Source organism: Odocoileus virginianus, chromosome 20 (assembly GCF_023699985.2).
Source record: "Odocoileus virginianus isolate 20LAN1187 ecotype Illinois chromosome 20, Ovbor_1.2, whole genome shotgun sequence".
NCBI classification, from domain to species: Eukaryota; Metazoa; Chordata; class Mammalia; order Artiodactyla; family Cervidae; genus Odocoileus; species Odocoileus virginianus.
Window position 1 is genome coordinate 17293830 of NC_069693.1, and position 22112 is coordinate 17315941.

The 22112-nt window shown below is 50.9% G+C and overlaps 1 protein-coding gene across 1 annotated transcript in view; it reads right to left on the reverse strand.

Annotated features, from left to right (window-relative positions):
- Positions 1-21843, reverse strand: part of CHST8 (carbohydrate sulfotransferase 8) — a 146630-nt gene extending 124787 nt beyond the window's left edge. Inside the window, exon 1 of the mRNA XM_020899192.2 lies at positions 21134-21843. The gene's annotated coding sequence lies outside the window, so the exon portion shown is untranslated. The remainder of the gene's footprint in view (positions 1-21133) is intronic.
- Positions 21844-22112: the final 269 nt, after the last annotated feature.

The window sequence follows — 22112 nt, forward strand, 5'->3', positions numbered from 1 at the left end:
GAACTAAACAGACATTTCTCCAAGGAAGACATACAGATGGCACAAAAACACATGAAAAGATGCTCAACATCACTCATTATCAGAGAAATGCAAATCAAAACCACAATGAGGTACCATTACACGCCAGTCAGGATGGCTGCTATCCAAAAGTCTACAAGCAATAAATGTTGGAGAGGGTGTGGAGAAAAGGGAACCCTCTTACACTGTTGGTGGGAATGCAAATTAGTACAGCCACTATGGAAAACAGTGTGGAGATTTCTTAAAAAGCTGGAAATTGAACTGCCATATGACCCAGCAATCCCACTTCTGGGCATACACACCAAGGAAACCAGATCTGAAAGAGACACGTGCACCCCAATGTTCATCGCAGCACTGTTTATAATAGCCAGGACATGGAAGCAACCTAGATGCCCATCAGCAGACGAATGGATGAGGAAGCTGTGGGACATATACACCATGGAATATTACTCAGCCATTAAAAAGAATTCATTTGAATCAGTTCTAATGAGATGGATGAAACTGGAGCCCATTATATAGAGTGAAGTAAGCCAAAAAGATAAAGACCATTACAGTATACTAACACACATATATGGAATTTAGAAAGATGGTAATGATAACCCTATATGCAAAACAGAAAAAGAGACTCAGATGTATAGAACAGACTTGTGGACTCTGGGAGAAGGCGAGGGTGAGATGTTTCAAGAGGACAGCATCAAAACATGTATATTATCTAGGGTGAAACAGATCACCAGCCCAGGTTGGGTGCATGAGACAAGTGCTTGGGCCTGATGCACTGGGAAGACCCAGAGGGATCGGGTGGAGAGGGAGGTGGGAGGGGGGAACGGGATGGGGAATACATGTAAATCCATGGCTAATTCATTTCAATGTATGACAAAAACCACTGCAATGATGTAAAGTAATTAGCCTCCAACTTATAAAAATAAATGGGGAAAAAAAAAAGTTGGCTTAGAGCTCAACATTCAGAAAACTAAGATCACGGCATCTGGTCCCATCACTTCATGGCAAATAGATGGGGAGACAGTGGAAACAGTGGCAGACTTTATTTTTTTGGGCTCTAAAATCACTGCAGATGGTGACTGCAGCCATGAAATTAAAAGACGCTTGCTCCTTGGAAGAAAAGCTATGACCAACCTAGACAGCATATTAAAAAGCAGAGACATTACTTTGTCAACAAAGGTCCGTCTAGTCAAGGCTATGGTTTTTCTAGTGGTCATGTATGGATATGAGAGTTGGACTATAAAGAAAGCTGAGCACAGAAGAATTGATGCTTTTGAACTGTGGTGATGGAGAAGACTCTTGAGAGTGCCTTGGATTGCGAGGAGATCCAACCAGTCCATCCTAAAGGAGATCAGTCCTGGGTGTTCATTGGAAGGACTGATGTTGAAGCTGAAACTGCAATACTTAGGCCACCTGATGCGAAGAGCTGACTCATTTGAAAAGACCCTGATGCTGGGAAAGATTGAGGGCAGGAGGAGAAGGGGACGACAGAGGATGAGATGGTTGGATGGCATCACCGACTTGATGGAGATGGGTTTGGGTGGACTCTGGGAGTTGGTGATAGACAGGGAGGCCTGGTGTGCTACGATTCATGGGGTCACAAAGAGTCAGACACGACTCAGCGACTGAACTGAACTGAACTGATAGAGACAGAAAATAGATTAGTGATTCCATAGGACTTGGGAGGTATAAATAAGGAGTGACTCCTCATATATACAGAGTTTCTTTTGGGGGTGATGGAAATGTTACTGATGGTTGTACAATGATGTGGACATCGTGAAAACTATTAAATTGTACACTTTAAATGGGTGAATAGTATGGTATGTAATTATAGATCAATAAAGTTGTGTGGGGGGGGGGATGTAGAGAGAGCAAGACAGGGAAGGAGACAGAGAACCTCCAGATTTCAATCACCATATCGGCACCCGCTCTTCTGTCTTCTCAGCCTTCTCTATCCTTTGCCAGAGGTTAGGTGTCTCTGCTCTGAGGATCAATGCCTCCACTTTCAGCAACTTCAATGCTCTCTTAACGTTCTCAGGAACTTCACATCAGCAGCTCTCCCCTCTCCCACCTGCATCTTATTGGATCATTCCCATCGACATAATAATATCCTGTTATCTCTCCCAATGAAATACCAAACAACAACAAAAAACCTCTTCTCTTTCCCCTTCCCATTTCTTTGCTCTCTTTCACAGCAAAACCTGAGTGCCATGTTCACAATCTCATCTCTTGCCATTGTCTCATAGACCCACTTAAATCAGAATGTTGTTTCCCCCACTTCACTGAAGCCACTCTTGCCAAGGCACATAGTGGATCCACCGGTCAATCCTTGATCCTCATCCTACCTGACCTGCCGCCAACATCTGACACAGGTACCATATGCTCCTCCATGAAGTACCTTCTTTACTTGGCTCCTAGGACATGATGAAGGTGAAAGAGGAGAGTGAAAAAGCTGGGTTAAAACTCAACATTCAAAAAACTAGGATCATGGCATCTGGTCCCATCACTTCATGGCAAATAGATGGGGAAACAATGGAAACAGTGATAGACTTTTAATTTCCCTGGGCTTTAAAATCACAGCAGATGGTGACTGCAGCCATGAAATTACAAGACACTTGCTCCTTGGAAGAAAAGCTATGACCAACCTAGACAGCATATTAAAAAGCAGACACATTACTTGGCCAACAAAGGTCCATCTAGTTCAAGCTATGGTTTTTCCAGTAGTCATGTATGGATGTGAGAGTTGGACCATAAAAAAAACTGAGTGCCAAAGAATTGATGCTTTTGAACTGGACAAGACTCTTGAGGGTCCCTTGGACTGCGGGGAGATCAAACCAGTCAATCGCAAAGGAAATCAGTCCTGAATATTCATTGGAAGGACTGATGCTGAAGCTGAAGCCCCAATACTTTGGCCACCTGATGTGAAGAGTCGACTCATTAGAAAAGACCCTGATGCTGGGAAAGATTGAAGGCAGGAGGAGAAGGGGGTGACAGAGGATGAGATGGTTGGATGGCATCACCGACTCAATGAACATGAGTTTGAGCAAGCTCCGCAAGATGGTGAAGAACAGTGAAGTCTGGCGTGCTGCGGTCCATGGGGTAGCAAAGAGCTGGACACAACTGAGCAACTTAATCACAACAAGGACACAGCACTCTCCTGCATTCTTCCTACATCACCAGTCACTTCCTGGTCTCTTCGGTTTGTCCCTTCTCATTTCCCTAACTTTTTCATGTTTGAATATTCTTGGTCTCAGTCTTTGGTCCTCTTTTCTTCTCTATCTGCACTCACTCCTTTGCCGACCTCAGTCGGTCTTATGGCTTCAAAAGGCACATGCTGATGACTGCCAAATTTATATGGCAAGCTCCCACCACTCTCTGTAACTCCAGACTCGTATCTAACCAAATATCCAACATCTGCAGTGGGATGTGTGTTGGACATCTCAAACACCGTGTGCCCTTAACTCAATCCCCTCCAACACCAGTTCTTCCCTCTACCTTTCCCATCTCAACTGTGGGTAACTCCATCTTTCAAGCTGCTCAGAAAAAAACTTTTCCTCACACCCCATCTATTAATAATCCATAAGGAAATCCTGTAAGCTATCTTCAAAATCTCTGGAATCTGACCCATTCTCTCCATGTCAGGCTACTATCTTGGCCCAGACCACCACCTCTCACTGCAACAGCCTGCCAGCTCTCTTTGCCCTTCATCTTGCAGCAAGAAAAGAATGATCCTCTCAAAACTTGATCATGGCACACTCCCCTGTTCAAAAATCCACAAATGCTCCCACCTCACATGGAGTAAAGTCAGATTCCTTTATCCTGTCCTGTGCAACCTGAATCATCGACTATCTCCCCATCCATCCTCCCTCCCGTGGCTCATTCCCAGCTGCCTACCCCTCCGTCTCTCCACCTCTTTGCTGTTCCTCACTCCTGCCTAAAGACCCTTCACTAAGTGCCCCTCTGCCTAGAAAATCTTTGCCTGGATCAGGATTACTCAGTCTCGGCACCAACAACACTTGGCGCCAGACAGTTCTTTGTTTTGGGGGCTGCTCTGTGCCTTGTAGGATGTGAAACAGTATCCCTCGCCTGTACCCACTAGATACCAATAGCACCTCCCAAGATGTTGCCAAATTCCCCAGGGGGAGCATAATCACCCCAGGTTAGGAACCACTGTCCTGGATCACCTGCCTGGCCTATGTCCTCCTTCCCCCCAAATCTCACCTTTGAGGCCCACACTGACCCACCCATTCCCTCCTCCCCCACCCCCAGCTCCAATCCACTTTTTCCTGCCTGGCTCTTCAAAGCAACTCTCATCATGGCTTCATGGGGGATTGGGATCTTCCTCTCTTTTGTTTCCTGATGGGTCCCCAGTGCCTGACACACAATTGGTTTCAATACATATTTGTTGAGTAAATGAATCAGAAGACTCAATATGGTAAAACATAATAAATAAAGTAAAAGGTCAATTTATCTGCAACCTTCTCCTAAATTTATCTATAAGTGAAACACAGTCCAAATACAAATTTCTATTCAATAGTATTTGAAATTTGACCCAATATATCTAACAGTGTACCAAAATGAATAAAAATGTGATACCACACAAGCACAAGAGGAGACTTGCCCTCTAAGGTATTACAAATGTATTTCTAAGCTACAATCATTAAAATAGTGGATTCTGGTTCTAGAATAGACAGACAAAAACAGAAGAGTCCCAAAACAGCCCAGTAAACACAAGAATTAACCAAATGATGAAGCTGGCATTTTAAAAAAGCAAGCAAAGAGTGAGTGCTCAATAAATAATGCTGAGATGGTTGGCTGGCCATTTTGCACCTGCAGTATATGCATGTGATGTGGAAATAAATATAGAAGTAGTAATACACGACAGGGAAATAGCTCAAAGAGTCCTAGGGAGTTGCCTCTGGGGAGCAGGGCTGGAAGAGGTGGGGAGGGATGAAGCAGGAGACTGCTGGATATATTATACGCCTTTTATTCTTATGCTTTTAAAATGACACATACATATTACCTTGATGTAAATACAAGTTATTTCAAAAAAACAATAGGCATGCCCCTCTTTAACCTGTCACATTGACAAAAATTTTAAAAAATAAAGATTTGCTGGTATGAAAAAAGGCACACTCTTGCACCTCTGAGTCTTTCTGTAAGGTGATCTGTCAGGAAGTATTAAAAGTCTTAAAAGTGGGCATACCCTTTGAGCCAACAATTCCACTTCTAGAAATTTATCCTGAAATGACACAAAGGAATACTAACAAGAACATTCACATCAACGTTCTTTAAAACTGAAAGACAAAAATGAAAACCCCCCAATATGCCCAACTGGGAATGGTTTATATAAATTATGATAAATTCATAGGAAGGAACCCCGTGCGGGTGTCAAAAGCAGGATGAAAAGAGATCCATTACCAGGAAAAGCCATTCATGATGTATAAAGTGATTAAACAGGTTATGTGCAGTGGGCATAAAAATTATTGCATTTTTTAGAAAATGAGTATGACTTATGAGTTTATGTACATAAAGTGATTTAAATAGAAGATTCTCCCACTCTGTGACGATGGATGGGAACCCCAGATACAGAGGGTAGTTTGGGCAATGAGACTTTTCTTCTTTTTTGTTCTTCAGGCATTTCTGCAGGGAATTGCTAAAATTTGTGAAGGTGAAGGCAGAAAGGGTCAGGTGAGGTCCCTCGGATATGGGTGGAGGGATCTGCCCAGGTCTCTCTGCTACCCATTCATCCACCAAACCCTACGTTGAGTGGTCTAATTGGCCAGGCTGGACTTGCCAGGATCCAGCTGCTCTTGGGGTCCAGCCACCAGCTTGATGCTTGCAGCCCCAGCAGTGATGACCCCCTTCCAGCAGGTTGTGGATGGGAGATGTTCCAGGACAGAAGCCACATCTGGGCAGGTCACAGCTGCCTGCAGCCCAACAGTTCTTCAGCATGGCCTGCAGTCTTGGTAGTGACTGTCCCTTTCCAGGGCTGTGGCCCTTACTCTCCAGCGGGAGAACTGATCACCTTGTCAATGAAGCTCTGGGCTCCAAATTCCTCCAGCTCAGAAGCCAAATGCAGCTCGTGGGCATATTGTTTGGGCACGTAAGACTTTGATTTTTAAATTCTGAATTAGTCTCCAGATCTTTGAAAGGGAAAGATTTCATGTAAAAAGCTACCCATTGTTGAATATTCAAATATCTGGCTACCCTGAACCAGTTACTGTGATGGCAGCTGGATCTGAGCTCCCCTCTACTCTTCCGAAGAGACAAGTGTCCCCAGGCACCTCAAACTGCACCACCTCCTTTCCAGGAGGCCCGACTGCACTGGGGGGCTGAATTTTTCACCCAGCTGGAAAATTCCACGTCTGGGCTACGTCGTGCTCTCTCCCCACTTTACCAGGCCCTCCTTCCTCTTACCATTGGTTGTGGGAACCAGTGCCCACATCCCAGGGCCCTCAGCCCCTGCTCTGATCTGCTCCTTTGGGACAGTGGGGGTTCTGCTGCAGAAAATCTCTCCAAGTTTGCCCCCTATCCAAAGCAGCTCAGATCCGGGGGAGTCCTTTGACCCTGCTGCTGCTCAAACCCTCCTCAGGGAGACCTGGACTAAGGTCAAGTCCTGGTCCCTGCCTCACCCCGGCCCTGGGCTTAAGAAGGGAACACAGCAGTAAGAAGGATGCTGATCCTTCGGGACTCTGATGCCAGCAGAACAGACTCACCGGGCAGACAGTTGGTTTAGGAAAACCAAAATCCCCAAGAGCTTAGTTTCCTGGAAACTCTGAGGTTTATTGGGAAGGGCTCTTGGTAGAGGCCCCTGTGAGGAAATGAGGAGGGCAGAAGTGGGCAGATGGAGAAACAGACCTCAGTGCCTCACAACTCAGGCCTGAACCGGCCCGACAGGGCATTCTGGAGTGGGGATGGATGGACACAGCCAGTCATCAGATGCAGATGGGGTGTAACCTTGGGTGATTTTTTAAAAATATTTATTTATTTGGCTGTGCCAGGTCTTAGTTGTGACACTAGATCATTAGTTGTGGCATGCGGAATCCAGTTGCTTGACCAGGGAGTGAACCTGGGCCCCCTGCATTGAGAGCGTGAAGTCTTAGCCACTGGACCACCAGGGAAGTCTTGTGAGGGCAATTATTTGGTGAGGAGGGATGCTGCTGGGAGCATCAGCTGCAGATATTCCCAGCAGCCCCCACGGTAGTGTCTGGAAGAGCATCACTTGGGAATGGTCAGAGAAGTGTCCTAGAGGGGCACTGCCAGCCTGAGTGCTAGAGGCAGCCTCCCTGGAAGGGGCGGGAGTTGGGGGGTGTGAGGGCTGCTCTGAGAGAGACTCCTCTCTCTCAGGCAAAGCCTTCTATGGAGAGCTAGAGACACAAGAAGAGAGTGCACTGAAAATTCAGTCACATCCCGGCATTTATTTGAAACACAACATTAATTCTGACTGTCATTAGAGTCTATTTCAATTTTGTAATAACATAAAAAGTTAAGAGTCTAATTTATTCATACAAATCTTGTTAGCATCCAATTTCCACATAATGTAACATATTCCTTAAAAAGCTGACAAAGCAGGAGAAATTAAAAACGAGGGGAAAAAAAGATATCCATGGGCACTCGCTGTCACAAAGCCAAAGGTGAGGGGGAGAGCAGAATGGCTCCAGAAAGGGCTGGAAGAATTGGAACAGGAACCGGTGGGCCATGGAGGGGCAGCTGTGTTGCCTGAAGGATCTGGGGTCATCACATCCCAGGCTGCCCCCCAGATGCTGTGGAGGGGGCGGGGGGCTCATCTTCACTACCTGCACAGCTCCCCATCCCAGCAAGTCTCCCTGCCCTTCCAGCTCCACAGACAGCTCCCCGGCACTTTCCTCAGCAAATCCACTCTCCCGAGAGCCCGTAACTCCTCTTAATTACACGTCTGCAGTGTTTGCATTAGATAGCTGTCACCCTGTAATTTACCCATACATGGATTTTAATTGTACATTAATCTTTCCTACACGCCACTCCCTTGCTAGAATCTGTAACAGCAGCACTTTGGGCCATTTTGTTTATTCCTTAACCAAAAATAGCTGATGAATGTAATTGCAGACTGTCCCTCTTCTTATTTTCCAGGATTACCTGCTGTGTGCTGGGGAGAGACTCCTGTCACCTGCAGGCTGCCTTTACACACAATATTGGACTGTTTCGCGGCTGACATAAATCTCAGAGGAAAGGTCAGCAGCAACAAGCAATCTTCCAATCACCTGCCACACGCTCCCTGAGAGCCTCAGCTCCGACTCAATGGGTGCTGAGAGCGCTCACTTGGCTTAGGGACATTATCTCAAGAAAGGATGACAAGAGAGGGCAACGTGTCAACATAAGGAATCTGCAGCTCAGAGGTTCCAAGGTCACTCGGAGAACCAGGTCAGAGAACTATAACTTACAAAGCCCTGGATGGCTGCCAGGGCCCCAGGAAGCTACATTTAGCGTAGATTCTCCCAGCAGCAGGAGGAAGGTTTAACTCCCTTTCCAATGGGATCTGAATGGAATTTGTTATAGGAACATTGTGATTAAAATATCACCAATTGGTTTTTCATGACAACTCTACAGTAGATTGCAATTGTGATGGGTTTTTTGTGTGTGTGTGTGTATGTGTGTATGTGGCAGGGTGGGGGGTGGCTGTTGTATTCTCCAGCTGGCCGAGGTGGCAGGAGGAGAGCCCCATACAATATTTATGAAATCCAGATGAAGCCCTACACTGGCAGTGAGCTGATATCATAACACAGATTTCAAAACTGCCTTGACATTTGCCCAAGATCAAATCTCTCCTTTTGAAGCCCCATGAGGCTCTGTGCCAACAGTGTATGCCCACTTGCCCCCTCCAGCAACCTTCTCCATTTAAGCCCTGTAATTAACACTAGATGGGAGGAATCGAGGGATTGGAGGGGTACAGACTAGACTAATATCAGTGGAAGTCCGATTTTCCTTTGGGAAAACAGACTCTGTGGTTTTCAGCAACGAAAGACAGGAGTTTTGATAAATTTTACTGTTAAACACTTTTCGACATGCAAAACAAAGCACCAAACTGCAATGATCTCCTTGCTGAAGAGGCTGTGACAGCATATTTGCGTGAAGAGAGATGGGCAGAGAGGATCCATCACACATCAGTCCAGGAAACAAAAATGAAAGTGTGAAATGTATTTTCCTCAGGGCCACAGATCTCGTTTGGTGGCTCAGTGGTAAAGAATTCACCTGCCAATGAAGGAGACTCAGGTTCGATCCCTTGGTTGGGAAGATCCCCTGGAGAAGGGAATGGCAACCCACACCAGTATTCTTGCCTGGGAAATCCCATGGACCGAGGAGCCTGGAAGGCTACAGTCCATGGGGTCACAAACAGTTGGACACAACTGAGCGATTAAAACAACAAACAACAACACAGATCTCATTTAATTGCAACCTTTGATTTGTTTCAGGAGACCCCCTTGGGAAGAATGTCACCAGCCTTCCCAGGACCTGGGTAATAAGTCATTTCCAAAGTGGTTCCTCAGGGCATCCTCCACCCAAAGAGCTCCCTCTTCTATCACCACCCAGTACCTGCGGCTTTTACAGACAAAAAGGACCCGGGAGTGGTGAAATACTGCATGAAATGCTGCATGGGAAACACTGCATGAAATATTGTATGAGATTCAGGCCTAAGGTCCTCAGAGATTGTTTACGAGTAAAAGGGGAGGGCGATTTAGTTGGGTTTTGATAAACACTTCATATAGCACATCCTAAGAGAAGCAGAATCCTTGTCAAGCATGCATCTTTATGAGCTGTCCGCCTATAAACCTTGCACGAAAGGTCCATGCTTAATGTTGGTTTGGCAGTAAATTGGCGCGATGCATGGGTCTGCTGCATCAAATTAGCATCAACCCATAAAACGTTACTGAACGATTCCTCAAATCTGCCAAGTCTTCAAATCAATTTGGAGAAAGCGTCAAAGGTTTTTTTTTTTTTAACTTTGATAAACTTTTCATATTAGTTATCACAGAAGAATATAAACCTTTCTAATCTGTCTTTTCACACAAAAAAGGTGTTGTTTTTCCCAAACTGCTTTTAGCTCTTCCATCTTTGCACACCCGCCTCCACATTGCATAAACAATATGTGTCATGGATTCTTTGTTGCCCTATTTTAAAGCGATTGGTATTTAGCTCACACTGTCCCTGCCCCACAATCCTGGAGAAAATTTCTTCTGGCACCAGGATAAAGTTCTCACCCCTGGCCTTTGATATGCAGTCCCATGTCTCCTCTGGGAAGCCTTCTATAATTCTCCAGTGAGCTCTGATCATTGCTCTATGAGGCTCATGTCAACTAGACCAGAGTTTCCTGGGGGCTCAACACACTTCTTTCCCTGAGGACATCACGTTTTGGACCCTCAGGGGTGGGGCTCACAGTGGGTGATTCTTGAGGAGTCATCTCCCCCTCCCCATCTCTGAGGGCCAGTCCATGTCCCCCCTTCTATAGAGCCCCTTCTGGCAGATGCTCTGGCTAGAATCCCCTGCCCTCACTCTCCAGCCCCAGAGATCTCGAACCCCCAGTCGCCTCCCCATGGGTTGCATCAGAGTTGTATGTGAATCTCTCTCTGGAGGCAATGGATGGGTCCCCAGACCAAACAAGAACAGAACCTGGATCTGAACCTGGGTCTGACTCAGAGCTCTCATTCCCCACCGGCCGTGCTGCTCTCCAAATAAAATGATGTCACACTTGAGGAGAAAAAGACCAAGCCACCCCCAAAGAAAGGAGGCTCTATCATGGTCCCCATCAAAATGTGATGGGGCAGGAGCAGATGAGGTGATAGACATGGCGCTTTCACCTTCACGTCACCGGAGGGCATGTCCTCTGCACCCTTTTCATGTCATCTGTGAGAAGCTGGTGTTGAAAAGCTGAGGAGGCACCTTGGAGGGGGGATGGAGTCTTGCTTTCTACAGAGGGACCCAATGACAGATAAGCCCATCAGGGACGAGGAGCCCAGAGGTGCTTCTAAACAGCCAGTGCCTGGAGCCCTAGGGGTGAGCATGGCTGCTGGAGGGGTTCTTTGAGAGCAGCGGTCACCAACTTTTCTGGCACCAGGGGCCGATTTTCTGGAAGACAATTTTTCCATGGACTGGGTGATGGGGGAGGGTGGGAATGGTTCAGGTGGTAATGTGGGTGATGGGGAGAGATGGGGAGCAGCAGATGAAGCTTCCCTTGCCCGCCACTGACCTCCTGTGGGAGGCCTGGCTCCTAAAAGGTCAATACAGGTTGGGTACCCCAGAGTTAAGAAGATTGGAGCACCAGGATGGGACACCCTCCAGGGCTGGAGAACTCACCTTCCAGAGCCCTCCCTATAGCAGCCCAGGCTTCCAACAAGCCCTGTCCAGTCATCTGGGGTGGGAGAGGACAGGAGCCAATGGGCCACGCTCTGTTGCCTGGCCCTTCATTCAGGGGGTGTTCACGGGTCCCACTCTGCACCGCGACTGTCCTAGGCGCTGAGACACAGCTGTGCACACACCACACGGGGTGGTCTCAATGCTCCTGGGATTTGTGAAGGGAAAGAAAGACAAGCCCCAGAGAGTGTGACAGACCCTGGGAATTCATCCAGTGATTCTGGGACAGGTGCCCAGGTCCCCAGCTTCATCCAGAGAAACACCTGTCTACCTGTTGCCTAACAATGTGGCGGATTTACACCTGCTTGGCAGAGGGAATCACCAGCACCCTAGATATTTAAGACACTTCATGTTTTAGAGGTGGAAATGAATTTTCAAATTTGTTCAAGAATGTTTTCAACTTCAATGCATCTCTGGCCAAAAAAAAAAAAGTATTAGTTGTCTGGGGAATAAAATGAAAACCACAGTGTGATACCTCTACGTACTCATGGAAGAGCTAAAATGAAAGAAACTGACAACAGAAAGTGTGGGAGAGGAAGTGGAACAGCTGCTACTCTCATATGCGCCTGGTATGCGTCAGGGGAATTAGTACAACCACTGTAGAAAACTGTTGGCCATCACCTACGGGATGAACATGGGCATATTCTGAGACTCAGCAATTCTCTTCCAGGTACATGCTTACTAAAATGTGTACCTACGCCCAAGAGATACACGCAAGAAGATCCATAGCAGCACTGTCCATAAGCCCCAAACTCTGAACAACCCAAATGTCAATCAACAGGAGAACCAATAAAGAAACTGGGATGTCTTCACACAATGGGATCCTATACAGTAACAAGAACAAACAAACCGGGACTCTCCTGGTGGTCCAGTGGTTAGGATTCCACCTTCCAATGCAGGGACACAGGCTTGATCCCTGGTCAGGGAACTAAGATCCAACATGCCACAGGGCAAGTAAGCCCAAGTGCCATAACTAGAGAGTCCACGAGCTACAAAGAAGAGCCCGTGCTCCACGACAAAGACCCAGAGAGGCCAAAAAGAAAAGGAAAACAGAAAAGAACAAGCTACAACTATTTACAGCAACGTGGGGAACTCTCACAAACATGATGGTAAGCCAGACACAAAGGTCCGCAGACTTACGACTCCACTTCTGTCAAGTTTAAAAACAAAGAAAACAGTAGTCACCCGTGCTGGAGGGGAAGCGTCTGGAAGGGGTCACAGGGACGCTGCCATGTTCTGATCCCCACTCTGGTGCAGGGCACACAGGTCTGTTTTGTTTGCAGATATTCACTGCATCATATACCACAATCTGTGCGCATTTCAGAGTGCGTACTGCATTTAGAACAAAAAAGTTTTCAAAAGGGATCCCACCTACACTGCCGGTGGGAATGTAAATTGGTGCTACCATTATGGAAAACAGTGTGGAGGTTCGTCAAAAAACTAAAAATAGAGTTGCCATACGATCCAGCAGTCCCACTCCCAGGCATATATCCGGAGAACACTCTAATTCAAAGAGATACACGCACCCCCACATTCACAGCAAAACTATTCACAATAGCCAAGACATGGAAATAACATAACATCCGTCAACAGATGAATGGATAAGAAGATGTGGTGCATACATACAATGGAATATTACTCAGCCACAAAAAAGAATGAAATAATGCCATTTGCAGCAACACGGATGGACCTGGAGATCATCGTACCAGGCAAAGTAAATCACAAAGAGAAAGACAAATACCACATGATATCACTGACATGTGGAATCTAAAACATGATGCAAGTGAACTTATCTATGAAACAGAAACAGACTCAAAGATACAGAGAACAGACTAATGGCTGCCAAGAGGGGTTTTGGGGAGGGAAGGACTGGGAGTGTGGTGTCAACAGATGGAAAATATTATATGTAAGATAGATAAACAACAAGATACTACTGTACAGCACAGGAAACTATATTCAATATTCTGGGATAAATGTATTGGAAAATAATATGAAAAAGAATATATATTAATATTTACATGTATAACTGAACCACTGCTGTACAGATGAAATTGACACAACATTGGAAATCAATGAAACTTCAATAAATTCTTTTTTTAGAAGATTTCAAATGTCCTGCATGCAGGACAAGGAAGAGGCATCCATAGGAGACAGCTGAGAGAGGGGACACCAGTCAGTAGGGCCACATGCGACCCTAAGCCTTCGTCACATCACTAGACATCCCTTGATTGCCAGGTTTCCTTGCTCCTGAGACGGACAAGGACTGAACCTTGGCTAAAAGACCAAACACAGGAGTTTATGAAGATGACGAAGTAACAGCAGTTGCCGTTTACTGTGGGCGGGTTGTCTATTAGGCACAACAGCTCTAGGAGGTGTATTCTATTGTCACCTCCATTTCACTGGTGAGGAAACGGAGTCCCCAGTCCATAGAGCAACCACGTGGTGAGGCTGGGCCTTGAACCCAGGCATTCTGACTCCAGGTGCTGGCTTGAGTCACAACCCCAAGCCAGCAGCAGTGGGGTGGTGGCGGGGAGCGAGGGGGTGGAGCTGGTTGCCATGGCTGTCCATTGACACTTTAATTCATGGCAGAGGGAATTGAGAAGCGTTAAATAATAGGCAGAGATTGTGTTTTCCCAGGGATGAATGGTCATGAAATTAAATTTGCAGATGTGCCAACCCTCAGGAGGTGAAATGCTATCAGTGGAGACAGAGGCCCGGAGTCTAAGCAGGAGATGGCAAGACGGACCCAGCCTGAAGCAATGCGGTTCACCATGCACACAGCCTGAAGCAATGAGGTTCACCACGCACACCGAGGCAGTGTTGCTGTTCCGCTGTTGAGTCATGTCTGATTCTTCGTGACCCCATGAACTCAGCAGGCCAGGATTCCCTGTTCCTCACCATCTCCCGGAGATTACTTAAACTCACGTCCATTGAGTCGATGATGCCATCCAACTATCTAGTCCTCTGTCACCCCCTTCTCCTCCTGCCTTCAATCTTTCTCAGCATCTCCAGGCCGACATGACTCGGGAGTGACTGCTGTGCAGGATGTCGAGGTGGCTGTGCCCACGGACAGCAGGTGGCCCCTGCACTGTGCCAGCAGCAGGCTCAGTCCCCAAGCACAGGGACAGGAGAGGGGCACCTGGCTGAGAGCACCATATGGCAGCGGGTCACCACGTTCCATGTGCCCACCACCCCCAGTCCTGCGCCAGCCCCACCAGAGATCCAAGTAAGACACGGGAGACTGAGGGAGCCATTGAGAAAAGCCCCTTGGAAGGAAGGCTCAAATTGGACCTAGATGTATATGAGGGAGGGCTTCCCAGGTGGCGCTGGTGGTAAAGAACTCGCTTGCCAATGCAGGAGACATAAGGGACGCAGGTTCAATCCCTCGGTCAAGAAGATCCCCTGGAGGAGGGCATGGCAACCTACTCTAGTATTCTTACCTGGAGAATCCCATGGGCAGAGGAGCCTGGCGGGCTACAGTCCTTTGGGTCACAAAGAGTCACACACGACTGAAGTGATTTAGCATGAACGCATGTATATAAGGGAAAGGATAAAAAGAATATTCCTGGTGAACGAGGCAGAAGGAATCCCCAAAAGGCTGGCTGCATCATCCACTGTTTCCACTTGCGTAGACAAATGGTTTACATCATGAACTGGGTTCAACATCCGGTTATAGACAGACTGCGTTGTACCTTGGGCTTAATCACCCCAGCTCTGGGAGATGGAGCCTGACGGTCAGGGGCTTGTGTGAGGGGAAGCTGGGCTGAGCTGAGCTCGGCCACAGGGAAGCCCCTGAAGCCAGAGAGAGTTTTAGAGTTTGTACAAAGACTCCACAGAAAGTGGGGCAGGCATGGACTAAATGGAAGATTCCAGGACTCATGCCCTTGACTCAGTGTAGGCAGACTGCCTGGACCACGCACCGGCTCGGCTGGTGTAGACAGAGTATTTGCAGCACACAAGGGTTTCGCCAGTGTAGACAGACTGCAGGGTTAGGCTCACTCTGCCCGCCATCACTGACCACCTTCTCCATGCCGAGCTCGTCTCAGCCAAGACACCAGGGAGACCAGGATTTACACCAAGCCCTGCTGCGTTCGCTCGGCTTCCCCCAGACCTGGCAGGAGGTGTGGCATGGGGCAGGACAACCGTCAGTGTTCGCTGGGGGCCTGGATGCTCCCTGCGGGGCAGGAGAAGCAGAGCCCTCACGTCTCAGGGCTGGAGGAGGGTCCTGGTGCCCACAGGCTGGGACAGATGGGACTTGTCCAGGGAGATGAGTCAGCCCCCCAAGAAGAGGCAGCCTCAGAAGTGGGGACGACTAGTCTGCCAAGTATGAGTCAACGTGAGCCCGGGCTAGGGTCTGCTGGTGGGCATGCTCTCCTGGGTCACCTTTCCACTCACAAGACTGACAAGCACAAGGGCATGACCTGTGGTCCGCGGTGGCAAGGCAGCGGGGGGGGGGGGGTGGGGGGGTGGGGGGTGGGGGGGTGGTGGCAGCCAGAATAGAAAGGAAGGCTGATCTGATGAGGCCGCACTCCAGGCAAAGAGCCCAAGGGCTGGAAGAATCAGACCCAGAGAGGCCTGGGGCCCGTGGAGTAGACCTGTGCCTCCGAGCATCCTCTCCTGGGCTCTCACTGCCCCCATCCCAGAGCCCGGCCCGCCAGGGAGGAGCTGGCTCAGGGCCAGGCAGAGTGAGGACAAGGTGACTGCGACCCAGGCTGTTGCCTGCAGCTCAGCACGGCCGCTCGGCTCAGGGCCCAAAGCCAGCAGCGTGGGAACAACGGGAAGCGGGGTGACTCACAGACCTGCTTCCCCCACCCGCGTTCTGGAAGACAGAGCCAGGGGGACCCAGCCGAGGTCTGCAGGGAAGCCAGGGGCCTGAGCCGAGCTCAGCCAGCCATGGGGAGCTCACTGACATTGGAGGGGGTTTAGGAGCTTGAGGCCATGGGCAGAGCCCGTCGCAGAGGGTGCGGGCAGGCAAGGAAAGGAGAGAGAACCAAGGGAGGGCCCAGGAGAGGAGCTTTTTCTCGGGCAGGTGCCCACCAGCTACCGGCCAGACTCAAGAGGGTGGCAGCTTCAGGACCTACCGAAGATGAAACCTCTGGCCAGCAGGGGGCCATGAGGAGGGTGTCCGATCAACTGTCCTCATGAGAGCACTGACCCTGCGCTATCACCTGTTGCGCGCCCACCATGAGCCAGGCCTAAGTGGTGAACACCTGGGGGAAGGCAGCAGAAGACCCAAGGGCTCAGGGGTTGGCTGGGGGGGTGGGGGGTGAGACAGGTGGGCAGGCGCTCAGAGGCAGGGCCACACAAGTGGCAGCCTGACCTGCCAGCCCTGGGGGATCAAACCCAACGAGAGTGGAGGAGCACGTGGAACATTTTGGTCTGAGGGGCCCTGCTTCAGGGTGCTGACATCTTCCAGCCGTGGTCCTGACCCTCCCACGTCCCCTCATCTTCTCTGCTCTGCACTGAACCGGGCCCCAGTAGATTCAGGTCCACCGTCCCTCTGGAGGACCACAGCTGTCTCCCGCCAGGATTACTGCGGCCCCCTCCTCGCTGGGCTCCCTGCTCTGCAGCAGTCCCAGGTCCCTCCCTGGCCTTGGAGGCTCTTTACAGTCAGGACTCTGCCTGTGTCTCCAGCCCCATCTCCCCCTCTTTCACCCTGCTGGCCACGTGGGCCCTCCCACCGCTCCTGGTCAGGGTTCCATCTCTCTCACTCATTCACATTTTGTACTGAAAAGCTCCCTCCATGCTTAGTTCCAGCTCTTCTTTCAGAGCTCAGTGGGAGAGTCACCTCCTCCAGGAAGTCCTCCAGGGCCCTCAGTCTAGGTCAGATTACTCTATCGTAAATTTCTGTCTCGCAACCACATAGACATTTCCTCTACACGTTCATCAGGGCCTAGAATCACACATGCGTTGGTAACCTGTTTAGTAATGGGGCTGTCTGGCACAGCATGAATCGGTGCATGATGAGCAGATCATGACGGAGTTTTTGTCCCACCAGATGACAAAACCTGCGAGAGGAGGGACCACTCTTGGTTTGGCCTTCCCCAGAGCCTGATCCAACAACAGACACCAAATACAAGCTTATGTTTGGTCACTGAATGGAGGGGGACAAGGAGTCTGATGCTGGGAGCATTCTTTAGCTTTAGGTTTCAATGTTAAGAGTTCTAATTTAGGTCAAATAAATGTCACTGACCAGGCCCAGCTCTGGCCTTGGGATGGCAGGGACAGGGTGTCTTGCTCTCAGTCACCAATAGCAAGAAGTACCGATTTCCCAGAAATGCGTGACCTTCAACGTGGGGAGTGGAAATGCTGGGACCCAGGCCCCCCTGCCTGCAGACACTCTCTTGACTTTCCCAAAGGTGGCTTTCACGATGGAATTTTGCTTCTTGCTGTCAACCCACCTGGATGCACACAGGCTGCTTCATCCTGCCGGTGGCTGAGGATGCATCTGTGGCCAGCAGGTGCAGGCTAGAGCACCAGATCACAAATGACAGGTAGTTTTGTACAGGGTAAAAGTCACAACTTTTTCCCACGGCCAATTTGTAAGTCTCATCTTCTGCCGCCGTGATTTACCGACCGCGGGGTCACACATCCTCCAGCCGGAAGGAAATGAGACGGCGTCTCCTGTGTCCTCTGCTACCTGAGCTAATGCGGCTCTGTCCTCTGGCTGCCTGAACTCAAGGGTTTCCTCTGCCTTTGGGCAGCCTTTTCCCAGGAGGGAGGGAACACAGCTGCTCTGGCGTCAGACAAGCTTTGGCGGTGGCTCCAAAGACAGTGCCAGGGAGCCTACAGTCACCACGCTGTTAGCACCCTGTCGCCTGTCCCCAGCAAACATCCCCAGGCTCCCAGATACTGTGGCCACATACACGTCCAGACAGTCATTCTTGATTGCTTTTTCATGTCTCGTCCCGTGTCACAGTCACATTGATCTCCTTGGGCCAGCACTACATAAATCTCCTGTTTATAACTCATTACCTTCTGATTAACTGAAAGGCTGGGTACTTGTTTCACAGAGTTTACTGACTCTAATTGCCATAGTTATTCATGAAAGAGCTACCATAATCCTTTGTCCACTTTCTTGCCCATATGCTCCCTCCAAGCTCCATGTTTCTCCCACATGGTTGCCACACATGGGTAAACCAGGGAGGTGTGGAAGGTATGGCTAAGACAGGTGTCTGAGACTCTAGGCCAGGCAGCAGGCAACAGATTGGGCACCACACCTTCCCCCATCATTCCCCCAAAGACCCCAGTGCCTATTGCAAGTGCCTTCAACCAGATGCATCAGCTAGCAATGAATAAAACTCCCATCTCTTTTTTCGGCACAACCACAAATAGCCTATCCGGCCACCACTGACACCAGAGTGATGAGCAGAGAAGCAGCCTGCACGGCATTTCCAATCAGGAGAATCTGATGTTCCTCCTTCAGAAGGTAAATTCTGAGATGAGCCCACCAGGCATATTTTCCCAACAACCATAAGGAAAAAAAAAAAAAGTAGTTACTGAACTTTCTCAGACTTATTAGCTTTCATAAACAGAGATTTGAATAAATGTTTAAAAAATGAAATTCCCTTGATACTCTGTAATCAGTAAATGTTCATTATGGAAACACAGCAAATATGCATGAAATTTCCCAAGTGATATTCTGGCTACAAGATTAAAAAGGCATCTCCAACTGCAGGCTGAGTTACAGAGCATACTCCTCCGGTCACCATTCAGGACAACTCTGCGAAGCCCAAGAGGTCAGACAAGGCTGTTTCTTTCCTAGTAGAAACAGGGAAAATCAGAAGATGCTCCCTTTTGCCTGCTCAGGCAATTTGGAAGTGAGCCCCTCCCCCCACTGATTGATTGATGTCTCTCTATAAATAATTAATCCTTGACCTTGCTTTAAGAAAGCCTTCACTTTTTAATTTGGGGTCTTTTTAAAAATCAATACTGGGGGAACATAATTCACTCTCGCGGAGTCTGATTCCAGGTAAATAAATAAATATGCTGTGCCTTCCCTCTGTCCCAGGGTGAAAGGGCCAGACAATGGATGGGGTCAGGCTTTGCGGGGGCTTTTTTTCTATTCAACTGCTACTGGAGTATCGATCATCCTATGAGGCTCAATTCTCTTCAGAGTCTGAATGTTATTCCTCCTTTGGGTCACTTCACAGAGGCAAGTCTGACCAAGTCTTTGGAATGTGCTTCATGCTGGCCAAGGGCGCCCCACAACATGTCCTGCCATATGCAGTGGGCTGTCTGGATTAAAACAGGGCCTCCTCCAGGGGCCAGAATGTCACCCTTCCTGGTGGCCTGTCTGCCTTGCTTTTGGGACAGGAGCAGAGGGTGCCTAGGAGAGGCTATGGCAGCTGGGAAATTTTAAAGAGGGCTCTGCCATTCTTGCCTGGAGGCTGCACTGTTCTAGGGCTGGACTTAGGGAAAGTTCTCCACCCCATGGGCAAGGGTCAAGGTGAACTCAGATCTGAGGGATCAGCGGAAGGAAGGGGTCTTGGTAGTGCAGCTTGTAAGCAGTCCAGGGATGGGAAAGGGGCTTGTCTGCCCCTAACCCCTCCTGCAACCACCACTCCTCCCACACTGGTCCCTTCATGCACTGGCCTCTCCTTCAGGCTCCGCTGCCAGGCCAGACTGCGGCCAAGCAGACAGGGGGCCCGGCCCGCTTCACTTAGCAGAGCCAATCACGGCCCAGGCTCCAGCTGGGAGGGGGCCCAAGGACCAGGGTCCACCACACTATCGGAGACCGCTAAGGGACAAGGAATCCCAGGGTTGGCCCCTACTTTTCAGCTAGGACAACAGCCGGGCAGCGAGTGCCCACAGCCCAGGGCGCTGGGTGGTTGCTGCCAGCTCCAGGTCGGGGTCGCAGGGCCTGGAGCCCTAAATGTACCGCCAAAGTTAGGGGAAGAGACAGGGGTCACCTGCGACACAAGCGCCAGCACTGGCACAACTAAATCCCGCGAACGCGCCTCGGCCGGGCGGGGACGGCCTCGGGCGAGGCCAGAGCCGGTCGCAGAACTAGAAGCCAGCAGCCGGAGCTGCAGCCGCCTCCGGAGCTCGGCTGGGTCCCGCGGCAAAGCGGCTCCTTTCACCGCCCACTCCCGGGCTCCCGCACTACTGCACGCCTGGACACGCGCACGCACACACCTTCACAGGATCACTGACGCACACACACTCCCCTTGAGTACAAAACAGGCTGGTGCCCCGGAGAGTCGCGGGGTGAGAATGCGCGCAAATGGAACGCGAGGGCACCTTCCGCCGTAGCGTAGGAAGCCAAGAAGGTAGCCTCTAACTCCTCCCTCGGGCCTCCCCGTCACAACCTGTCCCCGAGTCCCCGTCCCCAGCGCGCGGGAAAGCTCGGGGCGCCCCCGGGCTCCCGCACGGCTCTCTCCGGGGCCGACGCTGCCTCCCCGCGCCCAGCATCCAGGGCGAAGAAGAGGAGCGGAGGATCCGCAGGGACCGAGTTGAGCCCGCGGGGTGACAGTTCACAGACGCGCGGCGAAAGCAAAATCCAAGGAGCAAAAGTCTAATTAAAGTTCCCGCTACTGGAGCCAATCCCCAAAGTGCGGCCAGACTGGAACCCCGCGCGCTCTATCCCCGCCCGCGGCTTGGAACTCTTACCGCGCCGTTTCTCCGGGCTTCTCGGGGCTGGGGCGCAGTGCAGTCCCGGGGGACCCTTCGGGGCGCCGCTCCCGGCGGGAGCTGGCACAGGGCGGGGACGGGGTGGGGCACTTACCTGGCGCAGTCGGCGATTTCGGGGCCGCGGGAGGCTCCAGCCCCGGCGCGGTCCTCCACTGCGAATCCTCCGTTCCGGGGCGCCCGGGCTGCAGGACCTCCGCCCCGGCTCGGGCCCGGCGTCTCCTCCTGCTCCGAGCGAAGCCCCGTGCGGTCGGCGAGGCGACAGGCGCGGGGCCGGCCACCGGAGCGCGCAGAAGAGGGAGAGGGCACGGCGGCGTGTTCCTCCTCTGTCCCCGGCTCCGGTCCGCCCCCCTCCCGCCTCCCGCCGCCGTCGTCTCCTCTCCTCACAGCGGCGCTGGATCCGGTTCTCGCACCAGGAAGGCTCCCAGCGAAGTGCGAGCGGAGCCTCCGGCGAGGCTGGAAATAGCGCCGCGCCCGCCCGGCGCCCCGCCCCCGGCCTGGGCCCCGCCCCGCGGTGGTGGCGGCCGCGGCGGTGGCCGGGTCTGGAGGGGATCACACCTCAATCGCCTCTTCCCTCCTGGGAGCTCACGGGCGCCGCGCCCACGCGCGCTCTCCGACTCCCGCGGCCCCACGGGCGGCGAAGCTGGGAGGGAGACGCCGCTGGGCGCGGTCCGGCGGCCCCGGGGGTGGGGGTGGGGGTGGGGATGCCCCGGGCGGCGCCGGTCTCCCAGCCTCCCCCTGAGCCGGACTCTGGGCGGCCACTTGGCTCCAGACCGCGGCCGGAGCGCTGCCTCTGCCTCGCTGGGTCGCACGCCGGCGCGGACCCTGGAAGAGGACAAGGCGTCACCAGAGCGGGCCGTGACCGCAGCTGGGCAGGAGGGCGCGCCTAGGACCCGACGTTGCGGGGACGCCGGGGCGGCGGAACGCAGAGGCTAGGTCCGAGGATAGTGAGAGGTTTCTGGGCTACAACCTCGGTGGCTTTCAGTCGAGGTCTTGGGCAGCCTCGAGCGCTGTGTCCGCATGGATCCCCAAATTCCTGGGGCTCTGGATTCAGCTGAAAGTGCCCCAGGCTTTCC